General features: G+C 47.5%; 1 long non-coding RNA gene across 1 annotated transcript in view; it reads right to left on the reverse strand.

Annotated features, from left to right (window-relative positions):
- Positions 1 to 9,515: 9,515 nt before the first annotated feature.
- LOC309651586 overlaps positions 9,516 to 24,337 on the reverse strand; it is a 71,784-nt gene continuing 56,962 nt past the window's right edge. Inside the window, exons 5-8 of the long non-coding RNA XR_014258242.1 lie at positions 12,893 to 13,862; positions 11,776 to 11,928; positions 10,237 to 10,415; positions 9,516 to 9,868 (exon numbers count right to left, since the gene is read on the reverse strand). This is a non-coding gene — a long non-coding RNA (uncharacterized lncRNA). The remainder of the gene's footprint in view (positions 9,869 to 10,236; positions 10,416 to 11,775; positions 11,929 to 12,892; positions 13,863 to 24,337) is intronic.

Raw genomic sequence — 24,337 nt, forward strand, 5'->3', positions numbered from 1 at the left:
ATAATGTCCTCAAGGTTCATCCATGTTGTAGCATATTGCAGAATTTCTTCCTTTTTAAGACTGAATAATATTCCATTGCACGGATGTACCACATTTTGTTTATCCATTCATCCATCGATGGACAATGAGATTGTTTCCACCTTTTGCCTATTGTAAATAATGCTGCTATGAACATGGGTGTACACATATCTCTTTGAGACTCTGCTTCCAATTCCTTTGGGTATATATCTAGAAGTGGAATTGCTGGATCATACGGTAATTTTATCTTTAATTTTTCTGAGGAAACATCATACTCTTTTCCACAGTGGCTGTACAATTTTACAATCCCATCAACAGTGCACAAGGGTTTCCTTTTCTCTACATCCTCACCAACACTTGTTTTCTGGTTTTTGATCATACTCAGAGCAACTATGTGATATAAGCATTCTTCCTCACTTTTATACATGAGAGAATGAGTTCAGAGAGGTTAAGTAATGGATAGAAAGCCACAGCCAACAGACGGGGAAGCCAGGATTAAAACCATGCCTCTCTGACTCCTTGTTCCTCCTGTTCTCAGGCCAGGAGTCTTCCAGTGAACTTTGAGTCTCCTAAGACTTCTGGGAAGGAGCATTTTAATTGGGTGACAAGTCACACAAATTTGGGACTTGGATTATCTAACTACAGGTAGCAGGTAACTAATGGCCAAGTGGGGGCCTTGCCATGAGATTCAAAGCCACTTGATCAGGGAAGCTTCATGGAGAAGGCAGACTCAGCTTATTCCTAAAGGGCAGGCAGGCAGAATTTGGAGAGCCAGAGAGAAGGAAGGAAGACTATTCCAGGCTTCCCAGGCAAGATTTTAAATTGCTTTAAAAAGTAAAAGACGGTATCTCCATCTGCCTTTAAAGAGGGCCAGGGGTGTAGAATAATTTATATCAGGGAAAGATTACATCGTGGCCTGGATCCCTTTACTGACGGAGTCTGGTGGTGGAGTGGGAACCACATGGAAAAACTGATCACGGTGAAGGGAAACTGACATGTGAGAGCTTCTGCTGGTTCCTGCTCATGCTTTTGATTTACAGAAACGGGTCCCAGCCCAAGTAGAGGGTGGAGGGCCGAACACTGCTCTTCTTAATAAAAGAAAGGGATCCTGAACCTCTGGGGGCAGCCCAAGGGAGAGGAGTGGAAAGGGGAAGAGAACAAAAAGAGGGAGAGATGTGGGGAGGTCCCAAGGGAGTGAGAAGCCGGGAACCCAGGGGCAGATGGAGGGCCTGGGGGAGGAGACGGTGGGGGAGGAGCGGCCTCGGACCTTCAGAGCAGCCATGAGTGACATCCGAGTTGAAGTTCACTGTGCTATGTGGTGACACAAATACACACCCATGATCCACAATGGAACAGGCAACAGCCTAAAGTTGGATGGCTGTAGGGATTCCAGGTGGAAGGGACCACACCACAGTTTTCCCATTATTCATGAAATGGGGACCTGCAGAAGTGTTATTTAAATAGCAAAAGCAGACCCCATACACGGGGGAGTTTGGGGACAGTCAAATGGTTCACATACAGATTACAAAAGCAGAGAGAAGAGTGGAGACAAACTGTATGAATGAGGTTGATGGCTTTCATTCACAGGCAGAGCCTTATCCTCATCCAGCCGTGCTGGCTATTTTCATCTAATTTTATTCAGTAGGTCTGCGGCACCATTCCTGTGGCCTGGCAGCTGTCACAGTCGCTTTTGAATAGCAGCTGAAGCTCGTACATTGACAGTGCTAACTGTCTGGCAGCACTGTTCTGAGCACTTCAAGTATCAACTTAATCCTTGCCACCTCCCAATGACATAGCTCACTATGCTTATCCCCATTGTGCAGATGAAGAAACTGAGGCACAGAGAGGTTAAGTTACCTGCCATGATTACGTAATAAGGGGCATAGTTGAGATTCCACCCTTGATGGTCTGGCTCCAGAGTCTCACTCTTAATCACTTCATTATACTGCTTCTCTGCAGCTCTCCAGCTCCAGCCGCTGCTGCCTCTTTCCTTTGCTACTAGATGGAGGGACTAACTACTTGGAGAGTAACAGCGGAAAACCCACAGACCCTCATGATTCATAAAGATTTAAATTTGTCATCAACCCAAAGGATAATATCAGGATAAGTGAGTGGAAGGACCAAGGAAAAAGGTTCCAGCTCAGTAGAAGGAAGACCTTGTTAGCACGCTGAGCCATCCAAATGAATGCACAGTCTCAAGAGGTAGTGAGCTCCCTGTCATCAGAGGGATGCAAGTGAGACTTCCCAACAGCTTGATGTGGATGCACACTTAGCTATGGGAGCCGTTAAGTTTCTCTCCGACTTGAGATTCTATGACTCCAGGAAATTTTCCTGATCTAGAAGAAATCACTCGAAAGGGTCAGACACCAGGGATCACAAGAATCCACAGGCTTCGAGTTACCCAGGGTTTGTTTTATTGTCCATTCCTGAAATCTCCTTCCTCTCTCCTTGTGCACTTGGTTAACTCCTACTCATCCTTTAGGGCCCAACGTGAATGACACCTCCTCCAGGAAGCCTTCCCTCCTCATTCCATTCCTGCTAGGCACAGGGGTCACCCAGGCTCTCCCCACTCTCTGCTTCTCTCAATTACCACGTCTTTCTGATTATAGGTCAGTCTCCCCCTCTAGACAATGAGCACCCATGGGCAGAAACCAACCCCTATTTATGTCTTTAAATCCACAGCTCTCAGCTTGGGGAACGTGGTCGGCAGGATCAAGCCAATTCAGCAAATGTGTCTTTACTACCGGTCTATTCTGTTCCACTCTGGTTATCTGTGTTTACAGACAAGCTATCTCCCTAGCACCGCCTCACTTCCCCCTTGAACACCAAGCTCTGCTTTCTCTCTCCCGCTATCTGACCTGTGCACATTCTGTAAATGATTCATGGATGGACAATGTCAGGGGCTCCCTCTTGGCTTAGTTCTCCTGGGTCCACATGAGGTGAGAGGTGGCCAGATTCCCAACAGCGGAGCTCTTCAGCATCCCACAGCCGTGAGGGCCAGGAGCACCTTACTCATCTCATGCCTGTGGTGGATGCTTGGATGCAGATTTCCCCTTAATGAAGGTCTTGCTGGGAGGGCTGCGGCAGGCAGGCTTCGGCAGTCAGAGGACAGCTGCACCAAGGTCACACCTCTTCCCGGGAGGACCACATCTGATGACTGATTGAAGTGGAGAAATGTGCATTAAAGAGTTATCATAAACACCCGTGGCTGCCCTCCTTCAAAGGCCTGCTGGCAAGGTTGGCCCTGGGCTGGCATCTGGGAACTTGGGTTTTGGGGGGGTCCCCACCAATCCCTGACAAGAGTGGCTCCAAAACAGTATGCTTCATGCTGAACACCTGTCTTCCTCCTGCGAGTCGGGAATCGTGGTACGGGGCAGGCAGAGAGGCCTGTGTGGCCGGCCCTCCCCCCTCCTCCCGACAGAAGCCCCGGGCACTGAGTCTCCAATGAGCCTGGCTGCTTGGCAACACGTCACACGTGTTGTCACAGTTTGCTGCTGGAGGAATTAGTGCATCCTGTGTGACTCCACCGGGAGAGGGCTCTCGGAAGCTTGTGCCCGGTTTCCTCTGGACTTCCTCTGTCTGCTGTTCCGGGCTGGTTTTGCTTTGCGTCCTTTCGCTGTAATAAGTCACTGCTGTGAGTACCACTGTGAACTGAGTCCTGGGAGTCCTCCCAGTGAATCATCAAACGTGGGGACCTCAGCACAGGGTGTAAAAGGCTATTTTGGTTTCAGAGCTCTGTGAGAGTTGGACACACTCTCCCTCTGCCCACTGCTGCTTCTATCCCTCTCCTTCCAAGGATGTTGATCCCCAGGGCATTCCTAATTAATATCCTGACTGCTAAACTCTGTCTCAGAGCTTGCTTCCCTGGGAACCCAATCTTCAACAGATACAAATGCAGCATTTCAGGGCCTACAAGTCACCAGGAATTTTGTTGTGTGTTAATTTCATCATCCCAACAACCCTATCAGGTTTTTCCAGAGGAGGAAGTGGGAGCTGAGAGATGTAAGTGACTTGTCCAAGGTCACACAGCCAGTGAGCATTAGAGCTGGGATGGATCCCGGTCAGGATGTTTCTGAAGTCTGTGGCCTCTCTTGAGCTAGGCTGCCTTTTACCTGTGGCTCTGAAGGTCCAGGATTCTTCCAGGCTCAAGGACCAGTGAGCAAGCATTCTCCAGTAAGATATTCCAAGAGGCATCTGGGGACCAGATCTGGGCAGCCCTGAGTGGGAGAGAATTCCAGTCCCAGGAAAGGGGGAAGAATGCTTTCTCTCTCCCTGAAGGACTCTGAGGAAAGCATGAGTAAACAGAACTCCTGAAAGAGGGATAACGGGAATGCTCACACGCACCTGCCTGCACACCTGCACCCTCTGGCCGGGACCTCGGACCTCCTGGGCCTCAGAGCCTAGCCCTGGAGTCTGTGCAGAGGACACGAGTCACACGGGGTCTCATCACCCATTGCGGCAGCCACGGGAACAGCCCAGAGAGTGACAGCGCTGAGAGGAACTTGGCTTCAGGCAGTAGAGGGGCTGCCACTCCGCAGAAGCAGCCAGGCCAGCTGTCGGCTGCACAGAAGATGGGGCTGCTGGGAGACGTGACAGACGGAGTCCCGGGGAGCTCGTGAACCCCATCTGTCCCCGGCGGGTGGGGGAGAGCCGCCCCCCCCAAGTGAGACATGGTTACAAAACCAACCCTTCTAAAGCCACACAGGGGCCCTGATGTCCAACTCCGTTCCACAGAGGCCCGAGGAGGCGTTTTGGGGTGCCCCAGGGTGCCACCCTCCTCCCTCTTCCCTGCACAGAGAGCGGCTCCATCTCTGTGCCTCGCGCTCTGTGTTACCGACAGGCCTGCCAATGGCGGGGCGGCGGTGGCAGGGATTTCTCAATCCCCCAGTAGAACAGCACGTGGAGCCAGGAGCTGCCCCAGGTCTGAGAAAGCTTTCACCCCCAGGGTCTTCCCTGCGCCCGCCTCCTGCTTTCAGGCCTCCATCCCCATTTCACACTGAGTCAACGGGAACACCACACGTAGCCCCTTTCCCCTGTTCCACAAAATACATAAGTACATAAGCAAACACGCTTGCCCAGTTAGTCATATGCCCAGTTGAATTTACGGAAGACCTTGCGGGAGTCCCACATCGCAGGCCTTACTGTCAGCAACTTAAAAAGCCCTCCTCCCTTTCCTGTCTCCTCAGGTCCTGAAATTCACATGCAAATGTAAGGGACCCAGAAAAGCCCAGACTATCTTAAAGAAGAAGAAACAAAGTGAAGGACTTAACACATCTGGTTTCAAAACTTACAGGGTGAAGGAAATGGGGAGATATGAGTCAAAGGACAAACTTCCAGTTATAAGATGAACAAGTTCTGGGCATCTAATGTACAGTATAGTTAACAATACTGTATTGTATAATTGAAAGTTGCTGAAAGATTAGATCTCAAATGTTTTAACCACACACACGCTCAACAAAAAGGTGATGAAGGCGTTAACTAAGCCCTATTGTGGTAATCATTTCACTATATATATATATACATGTATCAAATCAGCACGTTGTACACCTTAAACTTACACAAAGTTATATGTTGATTATGTATCAATAAAGTTGGAAACAATTCTTTTAATTTTTAAGAAACTTATTACAAACCCACAGTAATCAGGACCGTTAGGTACCAGCATAAGGATAGACATATAGATCAATGGAACAGAATTGAGAGTCCAAAAATAAACCCATACATCTATGGTCAATTAATTTCAACAAGGATGCTAAGATGCGTCGATGAAGAAAGAAAAGTCATTTCCACACATGATGCTGGAATACCTGTCTACCCACGTGCAAAAGAATGAATTTGGACCGTTACACCATATGCGAAAGTTAACTCAAAGATCTAAATGTAAGAGCTAAAAACTATAAAATTCATGAGTATAATCTTTGTGATCTTGAATTAGGAGACAGTTTCTTAGATGTGATAACTAAAGTACAAACAACAAAAGAAAAAACAGATAAATTGGACTTCTTCAAAATTAAAAATTTTTTTTGTGTCAAAGGACACTATTAAAAGTGAAAAGACAATCCACAGAGTGGGAAGAAATATTTGCAAATTATATATCTGATAAGGATTTCCTCTCCAGAATATACAAAGAACTCCTATAACTCAACAACAACAGACAACCCAATTAAAAATGGGCTAAGAATATGAATAGACATTTCTCTAGAGAAGATATACAAATGATCATTCAGCACAAGAAAAGATGCTCAATATCATTAGTCATAAGAGAAATGCAAACTAAAACCACAATGAGATACCACCTCACACCCACCAGCGTGGCCATTTTCAGAAAGATGGATAGTGCTGATGAGGATGTGGAGAAATCGGAACCCTTACACATTGTTGCTGGTACCATCTAAAATGGTACAGCCCCTGTGGAAAAGAGTTTGGCACTTCCTCAAAATGTTAAATATAGAGTTATCACATTTAATATTTCTTCATAAGCAGGAATATTATTGGGATCAATACCTGGGGATGTGATTGGGATGAAGCAGAAGTCGGAGGAAGAAGTAAAGCTGTGATGCTGGCCAGTGACAGACCCTGGGCTGACCCCGTGGGAGCTCTGGAGCCGAAATGACCCATCAGAGTTGTCCTGCATTGGACCAAAATAACCGATCCTTATACTTCCTCATTGATCAGTCATCAGATGGGGCATCCCCCGCCAGAAGGGCATGACTGTGGGCGAGGCAGCCCTCCACAGCTAAGACAGCCCCCAATGGCTGAGGGCTGCCGACCACCCTCCCAGCAGCCTTCGTTGATGGGGGTCTGGGTGGCACGTCTCCCTGTCCACCCTGCTGGCTGTGGAGGGAGCCGTTGTTTTGGAGCAGAGGCACCCAGAGCCCAGTGGAAGGGTGTGGGGTTTGGGAGGTGAGGGGGTCGGTGGGGGGGAAAGGTATAAGCAGTAAGGGCACAAAGACACGGCAATGACAGATGCCTGGAGACATGCCCTGTGGAGGTGGTGCCGGGACACAGGGATGGGAGGCAAGCTGCTAACCGTCTCTGGGGGGCCTAAGGGGCCTCTGCTGTGAGCGGGTCAGCTGGTGCAGGGTTGGCACCTAAAAAAGGCTGGTGGGAGCTCTGCTGCGGGCTGGAGCTTCCGTGGTCCCGGCACTGTGCACTCAGTGATCCCCAGTGCCGCAGTGAGGCCGCCAGGTGTGCTGGTTGGGAGTGTGTGAGGGGAGAGGGCAGTGGGTCCTGCCTCTTCGGATGGAGTTGGTTAATCCGTTCAGGGATGCTCTGAGCTATTTCCTGAGTAAATAACTCTCGGGCAGTTATGTACCTGAAAGCAGACCGAGTACGGGAGTGAACACACTTTCAGAGGTGCTGCAGCAGCACATCTCCCAGGGAATGCTGGCAAAGCAAGGAGAAGCCCAGAGCACCGCAGGTGGGAAATGAACGCTTGGGCTGCAGCCCAGGTGGTGTCGCTGATTAGCTGTGTGACTTGGGGCAAGTTCCCTGACTTATTTGGCCTTAGTCCTCCCCACGGTTGAATGAGAAGGAAAAACCTAGATAGCCTCTCAGGTGCATCCAGAGCTAATCCACAGGACTCATCGCCCAGCAGGAAACCAATCAGGAAGGTTCTAAGGCTTGTGCTCCCCTCTACCCAAAGGCCCCAAAGGGCAATCCAGGGCTGCCCACGGTGCTCACCACGTCTGGGCCCTCACACGCCACTGTGCCCACTCTCTCGGGCTCTAGCTGCAAATTGGTTCACATGATGAACACGAGCTGCCCAAATCACTCATAGGATGGCTCGAGAAAAAGCAATTAAATGCTTTCTTAATTGCAGGATGGCAAGAGGTTAATGAGTTACTATAAAAACCCATCCCTGCCATCTGGTGGCTGTCACCAAAGCCCACATGCAGGGAGCGATCCCAATTTGTAAGACAGGACGACGGGATCACTCCAAGTCAGGAGAAGGGGTGGGGCCCTGGGTGCCAAGGCTGGGGGCCCAGAGCTGCAGAGTCCAACGCGGCCCAGCCGGCCTCCAGACGTCCCAGGGCTGCACAGAGCTTCAAAATCAAGCTGGAGGGAGATCAGACGGGGAGCCAAAATCACTCACCAGCTCCAACACTGGTTTTCTCTGGGATTCGGCTCTAGCGAGGGACGGCCGACAGCCACTTGCTCAGCGCTAGCCAGGAGGAGAGGAGAGAAAAGCGACAGCTGAGAGAGAAGCCGGCCAAGGCGGAGGGAGGGACAGACAGAGGCAGGGATGCAGACCCTGCAAAGACAAAGAGATGCAAACCAGCCTGGACAGACGGAGACACAAAAGAGAAAAGATGAGCACTGAAATGCCAGGAGGTGGAAAATGACAGTGACATAGACAGGCCGTGAATGTGAGAAGTGGATGAAAGGGCAGGTAATTTTCTAGAATCAGAGATAGGAAAGAACCTTTGAGGGTTTTGCTTTGTTCTGGGCAAACATGTTCTCTGCAATATTCTGCAGCTCCCAGGAGTCAAGGAGAATGGCCTTTCTCCCTTGGAGGATGTGAAGAGGAGGCATTCAGGGGGACCAGCCTCCACTCTGCCCCTGACTAAAACACACACACACGTTTATATATGTGCACGTGCGCACACACACACACACACACACTGATACACACCATCCCAGGCACAGCCAGTTCTCACTGGTCAGGAGCCACTTCTCCCCATGTTGAGGAGGCCACAGGTCTCAGGCTGTCTCTCCTCTTAGCTCTGGTCCCAGAGGTTCCGTTTGCAGCCCCAAGCCTGGCGGAAGCAGGTCTGGTTTTCTGGTACAAAGAAGAAGGAAGCCAGAGAGTCTACATATCCCAAAGGCTGCAAAGCCTGTGGTTTCCATGAGGCTAAACTCACTGCTGGCCCTCTCTGTCATCTTCTAGAAGTTGGCTGAGAAATAGAGAGATCACCCCTCACCTGTTCTTCTAGGGCCAGAGAATTCTTCCAGGATGAGACCTTGAGACACTCACTTCCCAGGATTTCAGAAGTTTCCCCTCGCAGAGCAGGTTCTAACTGGCCACAGTAACAATATAGCAACCTGCTTGCAGTGAGAGGGTGGGACCTCCTCTTCTGGATGTCACCCACTCCACCATCACTGCTCCCCACCTTTGAGGACCATGGCAGCTTGCTCCTGAAGGTCAAGGTCTCAGCTTAAAAAAAAAAGCCCCATGGCCCAAAGTATAAACAAACAAATAGGGATCTACAGCTGGAAGATTCCAGTATCTCCATTTTTCACTGTATCTTTTGTCCTTGATTTTCCCTTCTCCTCTCTCCCACTCCAGTGCCATTTGGCCGACACATTTTCCAGAAGACTCTGTACCCGATGAACTAGAGACACAAGGAAGGTCTCGCTAATCCATCCATCTTACTAGAGGTTAGAGATTGCCCTAAAATCTCTAGAGGAATTTAGGGAAGGGATTGCTGGTGTTCCAGGGTAAAATTAGAGTTTGGAATTCCTTGTCTACACGTGGTATCCAACCAGCACAAGAGTTGACCATAATTGTCTCTTTTATTTCCAGCAATAAACCAGAATCCCAAAGCTGTCTCTAGCTGACCCCACCTAGCCAGCTGGTGGTTCCTTGAGGACTCATGTCACCCCTAAGTCTCCCAGCGGCGGTCTGCCAGGTCTATGAATCAGGTCTCCCTGATTCTGGTCTGGGCAGCGACCTGGGTCCGGCAGCTGTACAGCCGCAGTGCCACTGGGTGACACCCAGGAGCCAGCAGGGCATCAGCAGTAGTTCTGGGGAGTGATTTTGCTTGTGGTTCTTCCTTTTGTCCCCGTGCCTTTAGAAGGTCCGAGCGTTCTTCTTCCTGGGGATTCTGTGAGCCACTCAATTGCTTTCCTGTTTCCAAAGAAAAAGAGTGGTCAGGCACACACACGAGAGACACAAAGACAGTGACACAGAGACAAAAAGACAGAAAGAGACAAAGAATGAAAATACTCTAATCCTTGGAACTGTCATTAAACCATAGGCACTGGTCTCTGTCCCTCTTCTGCCTCCTCTGGACTGAGCCTTCTGTCCTCAACCACGCTCCTGGAGGCCCCATGAGGTCAGAGCCCAGTTTTGTTCCATGGCTTCAAATCTTACCCCTCAGGCTGGGACAAATACCCAGTCCCTGCTCATTATCAAGCCACCCTCCTTCTACCCGCTGCCCACACCTCCTCTGACACAGAGAAATGTACACACACGTGTACACACCCCACACCCACCTCACACACAACTACTTCAGCTTGTGTTCCACTCTGCATTTTCTGAAAGGCATTGCTAGAATGGGACACATTCCATCCTCCAGCTCCTGGTCTGCTCGTGTTCAGCCCCGCTCAGGACTGCAGGGCCTCGGGCAGGGGAACTGGGAGGGAGCAGAGGTGGTCGACATCCAGAGTCTGAGCTGTTATGTGGAGACAAATCAAATGCAGTTGACGTCTATTCCATGATTTTAAACTATGGCAAATCAGCACCCCAAACATTGGACCCAAAGGTTTTTCTTTAACTTGCTACTCTGGAGGGGTAATTTTCACCCAGGTGTGGCATGTGCACAGCCAGGGAGCACCTGCCAAGTCATCGGATGCCCCTGAATTCCTAACTTTCTTCTTCCGGGCGAGCTGGGGCTGCTTTGTTAAGAAGGGTAACTCAATGTCACTTTGAATGAATGAATGAATCAGAGGAAAGAGCTCAGGTTAGAGGACTTACGGTGAACATTTCAGGGAATTTTAATAAGCTCAGCCCTGTGAGAAAACAAACAACCAACCACCAGAGGATAACTCTAAAACAAAATACAAGCAAATACAAGGTTGAGGGAACATTCTGTGCACACTCAGAATGTCAGGGAGCTCCGAGGAAAGGACAGACTGCTGTTGGAAGGTGACATCGAGATGTGTGTGTCCCCCAGGGCCGACTGCTGCGGTGACTTGCTCTGGTAGCGGCCACCCCCTCCCTTACAACATCGTCCCAACCAATTCATCACAACTGCCTGGCCCATCTTAAAGCCTGTCAGCTATCCAGCACGGGCTGCTATTGACATGACTCACTCCCTGAGATTCTCCGGGGTAGCCGTTGAGAACTTGGGCCCTGGAGGAGAAAGGCTTGCGGTTTGAATCCTGGCTTCACTGCTTGCTGGCACTGCTTGCCTTCTCTGGGCTCCAGTTTAAAATGGGAATAATAATAATACTCTAACAGGGTTCTTGCGAGGATTAGATAAATTGATCCATATGAAGGTGTATTAGTCCGGGTTCAGCCAAAGAAATAAAACCAGTAGGAGATATACACTAAGCGGTTTGTTGCAAGGAATTGGCTTATGTGATTGTGGGGCTGGCTGGGTGAGTCTGAAATCCACTCGGAGGCCGTCAGGAAGGGCCGGCTGGAACTGAGACACCGGCTGAAGCTGCAGGCCCCAGGCGGAATTTCTTCTCCTTCAGGGAAGCCTCAGCTCTGCTCTTAAGACCTTTGAACTGATTGAATCAGGCCCACCCAGCTTGCCTAGGATCATCTCCTTTACTTAAAATCGCTGGTTTGGGACTTTAATGACATCTACCTGCACAGCAACACCTAAATTAGCATTTGGTTGAATAGCTGGAAACTCAGGCCTAGGCAAAGTGACATAGAAAACTGCCCATCACAGAAGGGTGAGCACTGTGGCTGGCTCCTGGTAACCCACCACTCAATAACATTCAGCTATTATTTTTTTTAGGATTCAAAAGCATCTGCTATGAAGTTGACATAATGAGTCAAGCTTCCCCCCTCCATCTTACCTGACCCATAGCTTTCTCTTCCTCACTTCCAAATCTTCTTCCAAAGAAGGCTGAAGACTCACCCCAAGGAGTCAAAAGGAAGGTGACCCTCTTTTATTCATCCTCTCGGCAAACACTGCCTGGGCACGCTCTGTGCCAGCTCAGGTCCAGGAGCTGTACATGCAGATGCAGGTACGAGTTAGTCCCTGCACGCCTGAAGGCCTGGACGCAGCGACCCACCCTCCGTGGTTCCTCTTGTCTGGTCACGCACGCCCGGCCCGGTCTGTGGACCTCCTCTACAGCTGTCCTCCATCAGCACCTGACTAAAGGGGCAGACATCCAGCCCAAGCTCTGAACTATGCACCCACCCAGAGGGGCACTTTTTCTAAATCACTCAAAGGAGCCAAGAAGCTAGTGCATTAAACCACAGACATCAACAGAAGGGAGATGCTCCCCAGGGAGTCACATGCTGTTTAACACAGGACACCCCATTTCCCCGTCACAGGGCACACACGTGATGCAGTGAAGAGCACCTCTCAGCCCCTCAGAGTATTTCCACTCCTATTCTGGTCCGCAGGCCCTTCTAAGCACCCGTCCTGGTGGCCTCTGCCCTCTACTGATCATTTCCGGTTCCCCGCACCCTGCCTCCTCCAATTCCCAGAGAGGCCACGCTCTGTCCAGTGGCCACTGTGATCCCACGTCTTCATCCCAGCCCGAAGCTGCCCTGCTGCATGGCATGGTGACGGTGCCCACGAACCTAGGACAAACCTGTCCCAGGGCCATGGTTCTCCTGCCAGTCTACACCTGTCCAGTTCTCATCTGCCCTTGCAGAACCCATGATGGCCCAGGGAGCTCCCCACACCCTTTCCAGGAGCTCAACTTTCCAGTTACATGAGCTTGGCCGAGTTAATTAACCTCTCTGAGCTTGAATTCCTCCTCTAAAAAATAGATATGATCATAAAACCCATTTCAAGGAGTTGTCATGAGAAGCAAGTGAAATAACATATGCGAAGTGCCTGACACATGGAATCCTGTCCGTCTCCCGAATGCCCAGCCTCCCTGGCCAGCCCTTGCTGCCCACCCTCCCTCTAAGCTTATATGATACGTATCGGGTACGTGAAGCCCACACTTAACCCACCTGATGTCATGGCACCCTAGCTCCAGCTCACCAGTCTCCAGGATACCACAGCATGGGGAGAAAGAATATGTTTGCCTTCACATCTGCTGGGGAAGGCCTCCTACCCGTAAGTGGAACCTGGAATAGCATGCAGGGTTTGAACTGTCAGAGTTGTGATCAAAGGGAGACTGTGGGGAGTTTATGACAAGGAACTCATTTCATGAGAGAATGAGAAGCAGATGTAGCCTTTCCCCTTCCCCCCAACCTGTCCATGACCCCAACAATATGGGGGGCAGTGCAGAGGACCCCAGTCTGTACTGAACCCCAGCACAGAGGAAGAACTCTGTCACCTGTCACACACTGTATCAATGTTAGTCCATATGTTATAACTTAATTCCTCCCAGCTCCCGGGAAATGCAGTGCCTGGGGTGCACTGGGCTGGTTCTCTCCACCTGGCCTTGGAGAAATCTGCCTCTCTTCTAGAACAGGGGCATACCGGCCAAGGAACTTCCACAGGTGGGACCCTCAGGACCCCATCCCTCCTGCTGCAAGACCGACCAGGGGATCTAATGCCAGGCAGGTTTTGAAATCTCAGCCTTATGGAGATTTGGGGCTGCGTAATTCTTGGTCTGTAGTATGTTCAGCAGCCTTCCTTGCCCACTCGTCCCTGGATGCCAGTAGCACCCACTCCCCAGTGGTAAGAACTAAAAGTGTCTCCAGACATTGCCAGATGTCCCCAGGAAGCAAGATCACCCCAGACAGAGCCCAAGTGCCTGCTGTGTCCTGGGTGCCCTTTTGAGTCAAGCAGCTGGAGGTCTTGTGACCCTGCGACTCTGGCCACCAGCAAATGGACAGGATCTCCATCCTGGACCAGCCCCTGTGACATTGCTTGGTTGGGTCGGGGCTCTTCAACTGCATGGTGACTCTCCACACCTGACCAGGCTTGCTCTGGGTTTGGGGGATTGGAGTAGGATGTCATGGAAACAGGATGCTGGGAAGAAAACAAAGAGAGAAATAAATGCAGCATGAACCACGGAGCAGGAGGTCCCAGCTTCCTGGAACCCACTAGATGACCAGTTCACTCTCTCAGCTCTATAATTCCACCTTTTCTACGACGATGACATACTACCTTTTAAATCATTTTTAAAGCCTTTATTTAAAGTAATTTATCTACTGCTAAATAATAACTATCAAAAGCTGTATTTCCCAAACTGGGATTTTTTATTACTGGTGTGAAGAGGATATGTTATTTTTCAAGGATGTATTTTTGTTACCAGACTGGGCCATTTTTATTTCATGCAAGTCAAGGGGGCATAGGTAATAAAATAAAAATAAAAACAGAAGGGAACTAAGCAGCTAGTTTTATTTTTTTAATCCCACCACTTTTTTGGAAGAAAATAAATCTGCCCCTTCAGTCACTCCCACCAAATTAATCTTTCCATAATTATTGTAATGCAACATACATATAAATAGTACATATTATATATATAGTCACATGTATTTTCACCAAAATGTAGTTATGCTATATTTTTCTGCAACTTGCTTTATCACTTAACACAACTTTTATCAGTGACCCCTCCTCCCTGGTTGGTGTCTCAGGAACCTCACTGCCCGGCTCAAATACCAGCTCTGACTTCTCACAGCTGTGTGATCTTGTGGAGGTTAATAACCTCTCTGTGCCTCTTCTACAATGTGTGGATGATGACAACATCGTCTACTTTATGAAGAGCTGGGTGAGTTAAACAAGGTCATGATGGGAAGCACTCAGAACAGCGCCTAGCAAATGCTCAGAAAAATGTTACCTCCTACTACACGGATCTACCTTCTTGTTAAGAGTTGAAGAGGATTCCACTACACAGATATACCATGCTCTGCCTTGGAAATTTAAATTTGTACAAATGTTTGCTCTTGTAAGCCATGGTACAACGAATGCCTTTGTACTTACATCTTTACTCATTCATGCCATGGTTTGGGAGGGTAAATTCCTAGAGGAGAGATCGCTGTGTTATTCAATAAGAGCATTTTAAGTTTATATATCTATTGAGATATTACCTTCAAAAAGGTTGTGAGGATTTTCATTCCCGCCAACAGTGTGTGCGAGCTCGTTTCTTCACTCTCACCAGTTCTGAAGGCTATCCATCTTTTTAATTGGGTAGGCAAAAATGAAAACAATGCCACAATGTTGGTTTCATCCATATTTCTTTAATTATTAGTGAGATCAAGCAATGTTTTTTCTTCCAGTTTTAGATATCAAATAATTAAAAAATTTTTTCTTCTTTAATGGACCATCTGTACAGTGTGTGTGTGTATGTGTGAATCGTGCATTTGTCCAGTTATGTTGTTTCTGATTGATTTGGAGGAATACTCGCTATAGTATGGATATTTACAGTTTTCCTGCTAGAATGTGTAGCAAATACTTTCTCCCAGGCTGTCATTTATGTATTTATGTTTTGATTTATTTATGGTGCCTTTCACGGTACAGTTTTGTTTTGCTTTTTTAAATTTTTAGGTCCTCCAACATGCCAAATTTTTCTTTTTTGACTTCTGGATTTGGTGCCAGACTTAGAAAGGGCTTCCCCACCCCGAGATATAGAGATATAAGGATCGAGATTGAGATATATGACATATGCCCTCTACCTGGACTTGTAAGACGATATATGTGAGATTATCTGTAAAACTATATTAGAAAAGGATGACAGCTCAGATTATAGGTAAAACTGAACAATCTTACACATACATAGTCCTATATTGCCTTTTAATTTGTTAGTACTGTATATTTAATGCACAAATCTTTAATCCATCTGGAATTTTTTACTGTAGTATGACTTAGGTATCTAATTTTATCCTCTTGCAAACGACTAGTGATTTGTGCTATGGTTCAAAGTGTCTTTGACCTCCAACTGGCTCACCCGAAGGGCTAAGGGTCTCTGAACCTGAGTCAGTCTGGCCTGGAAGCAAAGGGGCTAGGAAAGGAGTGGTCTTCCCTCCCCTCTGCCCGTCTTCCCTCTACATATATCACCTCCCTCGGCAACAGCAGGTGTCACTGAGGCTCTTGCACTCAGAGAGCAGGGCCAGGCAGGCGGGCTGCCAAGGGGGCCATGAACACTCCATCACTGAACACAGCATTAAGGGAATAGTCAGAGCCTGAGCTATGGTTACCCCGGGACCCTAGTAACTTATGTGCCCAGAGAAATCATTTTCCTGGAAGTTTCATTTTAGGCAGCAAGGGGGCTCCGGTGACCCTTATATCATCTGTTCCCAGGTTTCTGTGAATTTACACAGGCTGGCTCCCCACAGGAGAAAGAAATCTAATTACTGGTGGAATAACTTACAGGTAAGGGGACCTCCAGTGTGTGCCCACCCTGGCTGTAAATCCTCAGAGCTAGATTCCAAGGAAAGTGAACTGGTGCTCAGACCAGGACACCTCGCAGGGCAGGCATCGTTCCTAACCTGGGTGTGGTCAGGAGAGCATGTGGGCTTTAGAAGCACGGCGGGTTATCAGGGCCCAGCGAATGGAAGGAACATTAAAATGCCTGGGTTCTTCCTTCTACTAACCACCAGGATGACTTTAGCCTCTTGTTTAACGTCTTTCTTCAGTTTCGCTGTCCAAAAACATGGGTTAACATGTATTAAGCCACATCCAAGGGACCTTGCTATGAGTTTTAAATACAAGCCTCCAGTTTTCACAACAAGGCTGAAAAGTGAGAATGAGTATTCCCATCTTACACATGTTGAAACAAGATCAAAGAGGCTCAGGAAATTTGCCCTTCTGGAGTGACCTCTCCAGAAGGTGGCAGAGCTAAAACTGAAACCCCTCTCCAGGCCCACAGCTTGAGTGCCTTCCCAGCTCAGTAGACACTGGAGGGTGTACACGGAGAAAGCTTTTCCAGGCCTCCCACAGAGGCCATCTGGGGAAGTTCCCGGGGCTCTTCCCTCCCTTGGCTTTGGTGTGGCCTTGGTCCTGGTGACACACGCACAGTGAGTCAGCAGTGGCCTGGTCCACACAGCTGCTGGGCACTCGCTGCACACCAGAACCCAGGTCCTTCTAGGGCTGTGTGTAAAGAAAGGAGGAAGCAGGCCTGCCCGAACCTGAGGGCTACACGTCACGTGTCTACATGGGCAAAAGTTAAATCACAAGCCAAATGTTACATCAGATGTGATGCTCTATGTTCTCTCTACCTCAACAAAAATATCCTCATCATAACAAGACATAAAAAATTAATGAAGTCGTGGCTTCTATATGACTGAAAGTCTTCCATCGAAGACAAATGAACTTAATTATCACTGTGTGCATCTGGCTGTTCCATTAATGGGCTGGTGATATTTGGGTAAGTATTAAAATAAGCAGAGCCATAGCTCATGTATTATTTTATATTTATTTCTTTTATTTTTTGCCTTCACTTCAGCAAAATCTCCACGTATGTTCATTTTCACAAAATGTTATTCCATTGACAATAATCATCTAGTAATTAAAAAATAAAATGTATATTCAAAGGGAATAACTGTGAATGTACTTTCATTTTTAAAACACCTTAAAATATATGTAAAGATTGGAAAAATTAAAATTATAATTCAACATGAGTTTAGTAAAAATTATTTCTCTTCTAAAATATTTTAAATTGCTACCAAAGTTAAAAGGCAAAATATAAATCATAATGAATGAATACAAACTATTTTAACCAAAGGTACTCAAATAAAGCTGAAACTTTTTAATTTCTTGAAAATTTAGATATTAAATATTTTTATAAAAATAGAACAATTTGCAATTCTATGATTCAGTGCCCAGCTAGTTACCAGTGTAAGGACCTAATGTCACGCTTCACACATACTATGTCTGGAGCTGCATATATATACAAATTTAAGAGTCATATGAACTGCTTACTGTAGTACAATATGCTTCAGTATATCCATGTGCAAGTGTTGTGAACACTGTGTTAATTCTTATCTCCAGAACCAGGAATTGGAACATGAAGAGAAACAAGAAAATGAATGTTTGGCACTGCCGAGAAACAATAATTTTTTTATACAAGAATCTACTGCATTCAAGTCGAGAGGAAGGATTTGACAAGTTAATTAATTTGCCTTTCTCTTACCCAAGCACTTCTCCTGCTCAGATTCTCCTGCTCTCTGAGGTGGTGCCTGCCTCAGACATTGTTGGAAGTGTATGGCACACCACCTTCATGAGATCTGATGCGTTTTCCAGGACGTAAGGCAAAAGATGTGCAGAAGGGTTTCCCGTGGGCCTGAATGGTGATAGTTATAAGGGCTGGTCTTTTAGGGTTACAGATTACTGGGCCAGCCCTGAGCTCCAGATCCCAAGTATCAGAGGTGCGTGTGTGTGTGTGTGTGTGTGTGTGTGTGTGTGTGTGTGTGTGAGAGAGAGAGAGAGAAAGAGAGATTCAGTGCCCTCCAAAGTATAAAGCCCAGAGCCAAGGCCCCTCTGTTCGGGTCTCAGGGTGGTGCAGGAAAAAAAAAAAGGTTCGGAGGAGTGTCAGGATCCCAAAGACAGGTCCCAGGAAGGCTCACAGGACTCAACACATAGTCATACTCATGGCTATGATTTATACCTGCACAAAGATACAAGGAAAAGTCAGCAAAGACAAAGGCGCATGGGGCAACATCCAGATGCAAAGCATCTTCCAAAATTCTTCCCCCAGTGAAGTCGCACAGGACACACTTCACTCCCCAGCAATGAGCTGTCATGACACATGTGAAATGCTGTTTCCTAGGGAAGCTCATCAGAGACTCAGTGCCCATGATTTTTACTGGGGGAAGGAGGGAGGGGGTGCTGGCCACGTAGGCACGTCTGTCTGCCATGTCCCAAAATTCTGACTCCCGGGAGGAAGGCAGGCGTTCAGCATGAATCATACTGTTTGGACAGTTTAGGCAGAGTGAGCCACTCTTCCCAGGGAATGGTGAGACCCCTTCCCTAACCCAAGTTCCCACTTGCCAGCCAAGGGACAACTTTGCAAGCAGACCTTCTAAGGAGAGCAGCCTCGGGCAGCTATAACTCTTTTCTCAATAGGAAGTAATTGAGGTGTGAAAGGTGGAGGAAGGGGAATCCTTTTCGTTTCAGCCACCCTTAAATTCCACTTAACGTGAAAGCTGGGACTGGCCTGAGCAGAGAGTGAGAGTTACCTCACAAGGTTAATCCAAGTAGCCACAGGCAGTCTGAATGTGCTCATTTTCACTTGAAACAACACCCCCTTGCATACACACACCATAACTGATTATCCAGTCTCCTAGAAGACAGTATGACAGCATTTTTAAAAAGCTCATATTCAAGCATATCTAAATAACATACTGTTCAAGAAATTCATAGGTGGTTAAACTATTTTTAAATGTAAAGGAATTCAAGACAATCTTTACCCGAGGAGGGGAGGAGGGGGAGGCAGGGATGGGAATCAGGGAGGAAGGCACACTCATTAGTAATGTTCTTAAGATGCGGGTAGGTTCATTTTATAATTATGGTTCATAATGTCACATGAAGTAAGTGATGAATACATATATTCTTTCACATGTACCAAAAAATACATATGAAAACATTTTAATTTTGAAAATTTACCATCTGGGGACTTCCCTGGGGGCGCAGTGGATAAGAATCTGCCTGCCAATGCAGGGGACACGGGTTCGAGCCCTGCTCTGGGAAGATCCCACATGCTGCGGAGCAGCTAAGCCCGTGCGCCACAACTACTGAGCCTGAGCTCTAGAGCCCGCGAGCCACAAACGCTGAAACTCACGCACCTAGAGCCTGTGATCCGCAACAAGAGAAGTCACTGCAACAAGAGAAGCCCGCGCACTGCGACGAAGAGTAGCCCCCGCTCGCCACAACTAGAGAAAGTCCGCGTGCAGCAACGAAGATCCAGCGCAGCCAAAAATAAATAAAAATTAAATCTTTAAAATTTACCATCTAGGCAATGGTAAGGCGTCCTTTCTGACCATGGACGCATGTGAGGTGGAATTTTTAGCGCTGATCACTCTCAAAACTAAAAGACATTGTAATTTAACTGACATAGAAGCACACGGTCATATTAAATCAAATGACGTTAAGCTTAATATTCTCTTATCACTGACTGGTCATAAGCCATTCTGCTTTTCTCACTGAGGATCTTGTTTTTCTGAATCAGTTAGATTTTGTGAATCAATTTGATTTTTATTACTCTGCATTTCCTTGTTTATTTCCATTTTTGGGTAAATAACATTGCTTTGTTTTCAGTATATTTATTTTTACAGTTACATTCTATTTATGATACATGATATTGATTTTCTATTTATGGTAAAGATGCAGTGTTTCCTTTTAAAATAAGTTTATACAAGCTAACATTTGAGATAACTTAAATACAAATGTTAATCAAATGACAGAATGAGTGGTATAGGGATGTAACAAAGGTCATCTAAGAGGTGAGTGAATGACACAGCTTGGAAAGCATGGTACAATCAATCGACATCCAAGTATCTATCACCCAAGTTCTACTTTGTTAGGTTCTATGGGAGGCCAGAGAGTTACAAGGATGTGTGTGTGTGTGTGTGTGTGTGTGTGTGTGTGTGTGTGATGATGATGATCTTTATTCTTAGTTTCTTTTCTACCTGGAAAAGCAACACACACTGCTGTAGCTAAGGAAACAGTTATCAGTGAGGTTTTAATGCCAGTGCCTGCAGGGGCCACAGAGACAACTGAAATGGGGAAGGCCCAAGGTTTTAAGACAGTAAGTGTGAAGTTATGAGTCATACTGCCTTTTAAAATGCTTTCTAGACATTAGGCTACAACCATGTCCCTTACTTCCAAGGGCTGTGTACAAATCCATGGGCCTCCGGTTGGCACCACTGGTTTATTGTCCTAGATACGCTTTTGCTTTCCTAAGGCAGGGAAATAGGGATCAACTTCAAAGTCATAAACCAACAGCACAAGGCAGTACCTAATAGGGTCTGTCCCACTTCTGTATTATGTCAGGACTTGTGGAAAAAGGCCCTATGGAGAGGATTTGTCTCACCTGCCAATGGAAAGAGACAGTACTGTTTTACCAGATCTGAACTGATTGTGTTGTCCTATCAGAGGTGGTGGATATGGACGGGCCATGCTTGGACGACACCAAGAAGAAACACCCTCAGGAAATGTGACCCACGAGTGATGCAGACCGCAGTCTTCTAACGTTCTCACTTCCCCTATCCCACATCCCCCTCAAAGCCAATGGGCAGTAGAAATGACTGATGGGAAGCATTAAATAAATAATGGTATATAACACTGCTGGGGACCAGGCAAAGGAGAATGATAGATGCCCTCAACAGCTACATCCCATGACCCAGACCCAAGGAGATGACCACCGAGAAGGTCAGACCCTAAACATAGAATTCTGAGGCAGACTGTATTATTGGAGCCATCTTAGTATCCAAGCAAATTAGAAATATATTTAGGAAGAATGAAGGGAAGCAATAAGAGACTTGTTCATTGATTTAACAAACCTTCACCGAGTCCCATCTAGCCCTAAGTACCAGTATAAGTAAGTTAGCTTCAACTTCAAGGGGCTCATAGAAATGGAAGAGGACAGGTATATAACAGTTACCAGTGTGATACAATGTGATGATCGCGCTATGTAATAATACCACATTCCAGGAGGAAAAGAGCCCAGATAAGGGTAGTTCACCCTGCAGGAGAATGGGTCTGAAAAGGATCATTAGTCTTAATGACTCTTGTTGCCTAGAACAGAGTCCAGCACATAGTAGATGCTCAATAAATATTTGTTGAAGTGTTGAATAGATAAGAAGCCTGTGATAGGCTAGATAATGGTCCCCCCAAATATCCACATCCTAATCCCTGGGACCTGTGAATATCACCTTACTTGGTAAAAGGGATTTTGCAGAGATGATAAAGTTAAGGACTTTGAGATGGGGAGATTATTCTGGATTATCCAGATGTGCCCTAAGTATATCACAAGTGTCCCTGTAAGGGGGAGATCTGACACACAGACAGACCCAGGGAAGACAATGTGACCACAGAGGCAAAAAGATTGACCACAGAGGCAGAGGAGTGATATGGCCACAGGCTAAGAATGTCGGCAGCCACCAGGAGCTGGAAGAGGCAAGGAAAAGGATTCTCCCCTGGAGTCTCCCAAGGAAGCACAGTCCCACTGACACTTGATTTAGGCCCATAAGACTCAGTTAAGATTTCTGGTCTCCAAAACTGTAAGAGGACAACTTTCTGTGGTTTTAAGCCACCAAGTTTGCGGTAATTTGTTACAGCAGCCACAGGTAACTAATACAGCCACTGCTCCAAGAAGAAATTAAGGCAGAGGGAGCTGCAAAACTGTCTGGGCAATGCCAAGTACTTTGGAGAGCCTGGGGAATTTGAGCTGAGGCATCCTAAGATGCAAAAGGAGCTGGAGAAAGATGAGTCTGGCTTGGCTGTACAGGATGGATGGAAGACGGAGAGACCAGAGGCAGGGAACTCTGCCAAGAGGTTCTGGAGGCAGCTCAGCGTGCAAAGGAGATGAGAGCCAGGCCTCGGGGATTAGCAGTGGGGACGAGAGAAGGGGCGGGAACAAAAGAAATTTCAAAGGCAAAATTGATGGAGCTTAGTGAAAGACTGAATATAGCAGATGAAGGAGAAATTTCTTCCAGCTGTTAGAGCCAAGACTGGCAGAGAGGAGGAAATTGGAGCATAGGGGAGACATTTCTAAATGTTTCTAACAATAGCCAGTTCATCTCAAAACTATCCCAGTGCCGTGATTTGAGCTACTCGTCCAGTCAAAGAAACAGCTAGGGGATCAACGCTCTTCATGGCTGGCCACCAGTGGCCGGAGGAACACGCCATTGCCAGAGCTGCTTGTTATAAAGTATGGAAGAATTCCTTCCAGCCGACTTCCTGATCTCCCCTCAACCTAATACCTCCCAACCCTAGATTTTCAGAGTGGGGATGGGCAGGGGAACGGGATGGAAGGGAAGGAGGGAGGAGGAGAGAAGTGGAGGTGGAAGGGAGAAGTAGAGGAGATGACAAGAGCTCAGGTCAAGCACACGACAGACATAACGCAGCTGCTGTCTCGCCAGGGGCACTGACTAGGGTCCAAACAAGCCATCAGAATGGGTTTTAAGCCCTCACAGCTCCATCAACAGGGCCCTGGTTCTCACGTGCTGCTCCTTCCATCCCTGAGGACCCTTGAAGTAAACAACCTTTTCACCAGAAACACAAGTGGATTCTGACACGCTGGGAGGCTGCAGAGTATGGAGAAGCTGGTGGAGGGAGCAGGTCCCGGCTGGAGGAGAATGTCTGATAGAGAACGTCCTCTCAAACCAGAACTACCCCGAGCAGGGAGCGGGGCTCAGAAAAGGCAGTCAACCCAAGAAGTGCATCTCCAGAGATCGTGACTGCAGCCAGGGAGGCTATGAATAATAGCAGAGCTATTTCAATAATGGCAGTGCCCCAAGCACTCAGAACCCACCCCCAACCCTGTGATCCCCTGACTCCCACTGGGCAATTCTGCAGGTACATCAGCTACTTGTCCTGAGCAATTCTCCACCCAAGAAGGCCACGGCTCTCAAGTACCGCTTTGTACAGAAGCCGTCAAGGCTCAGTGTTCATCTTGGCTCTGGGGGTGGGGATGGGGGAGGTGGAGAGAGAAAAGAGAGAGAGATTCCTGCATTTACTTCTATCTTAATTATTGAGCATCTCCTGTGTGTCAGACACCTGTTAGATGCTTAGAATATTCAGTGAATAAAACAGGCCAAGGCCCTGTCCCCATGATGCTTATAAATATTACCAAAAAGCCTTTGAAAATAAGCCTGAGCAGAAACTTGAATCAGAACCAAGTCTCCATATTTTCCAAAAGGATTGAACCGGCGAATGTGCAAATGTTCTCTGGACCAAACCAAGATTTCTTTCCATTTGAGTCTTTCTTCTCTTTGGGGGCTCAAGCAACCTACTGGATCACAGAAACTCACGTAGTCTGTCTCTTCCGACAAAGTCCCCAGAGGAAGTGCTGCCATTACCAAGAAGTCAATTTAATCGCACCACTCTGCAGCAGTATTACTTTTTCCTTGCCCAAGCCTGTTCACGGGTTCATTCACTCATTCGACAATGATTTATCGAGGGCCCAGCACGTGCCAGGCGTGGACAAAGGGCTTGTAGTCCAGCAGGTGCACACCATCCATTAGCTCTCACTCCCTGCCTTGGCCACTGGGCAGGGCAGGAATGGCAGCCCTGGTCAGACAGGCAGAAAGCTGAAGGTCAGCCCGCAGTAGGAACTGGCTCCAAGACCCAGGCTTGGCAAGTGGCAGAGCTGGAAAAATTAGCCCCAGACCCCTGGTTCCTATTCTAACAGCTACTCCCACACTCTACCCAGTTCCATCACTGAGAACCTGCCCAGCAGGCTTTTTCACTCCCATTTTACAGACAAAAAATGGAGGCATAAGAAATGTCAGAATTTGTCCCAAGCTACACAGCTTGCCAGATCAAGGCATGAGTCCTGATCTCAT

This window comes from Balaenoptera physalus, assembly GCF_965194825.1.
Source record: "Balaenoptera physalus genome assembly, chromosome: 2".
Classification (NCBI taxonomy): domain Eukaryota; kingdom Metazoa; phylum Chordata; class Mammalia; order Artiodactyla; family Balaenopteridae; genus Balaenoptera; species Balaenoptera physalus.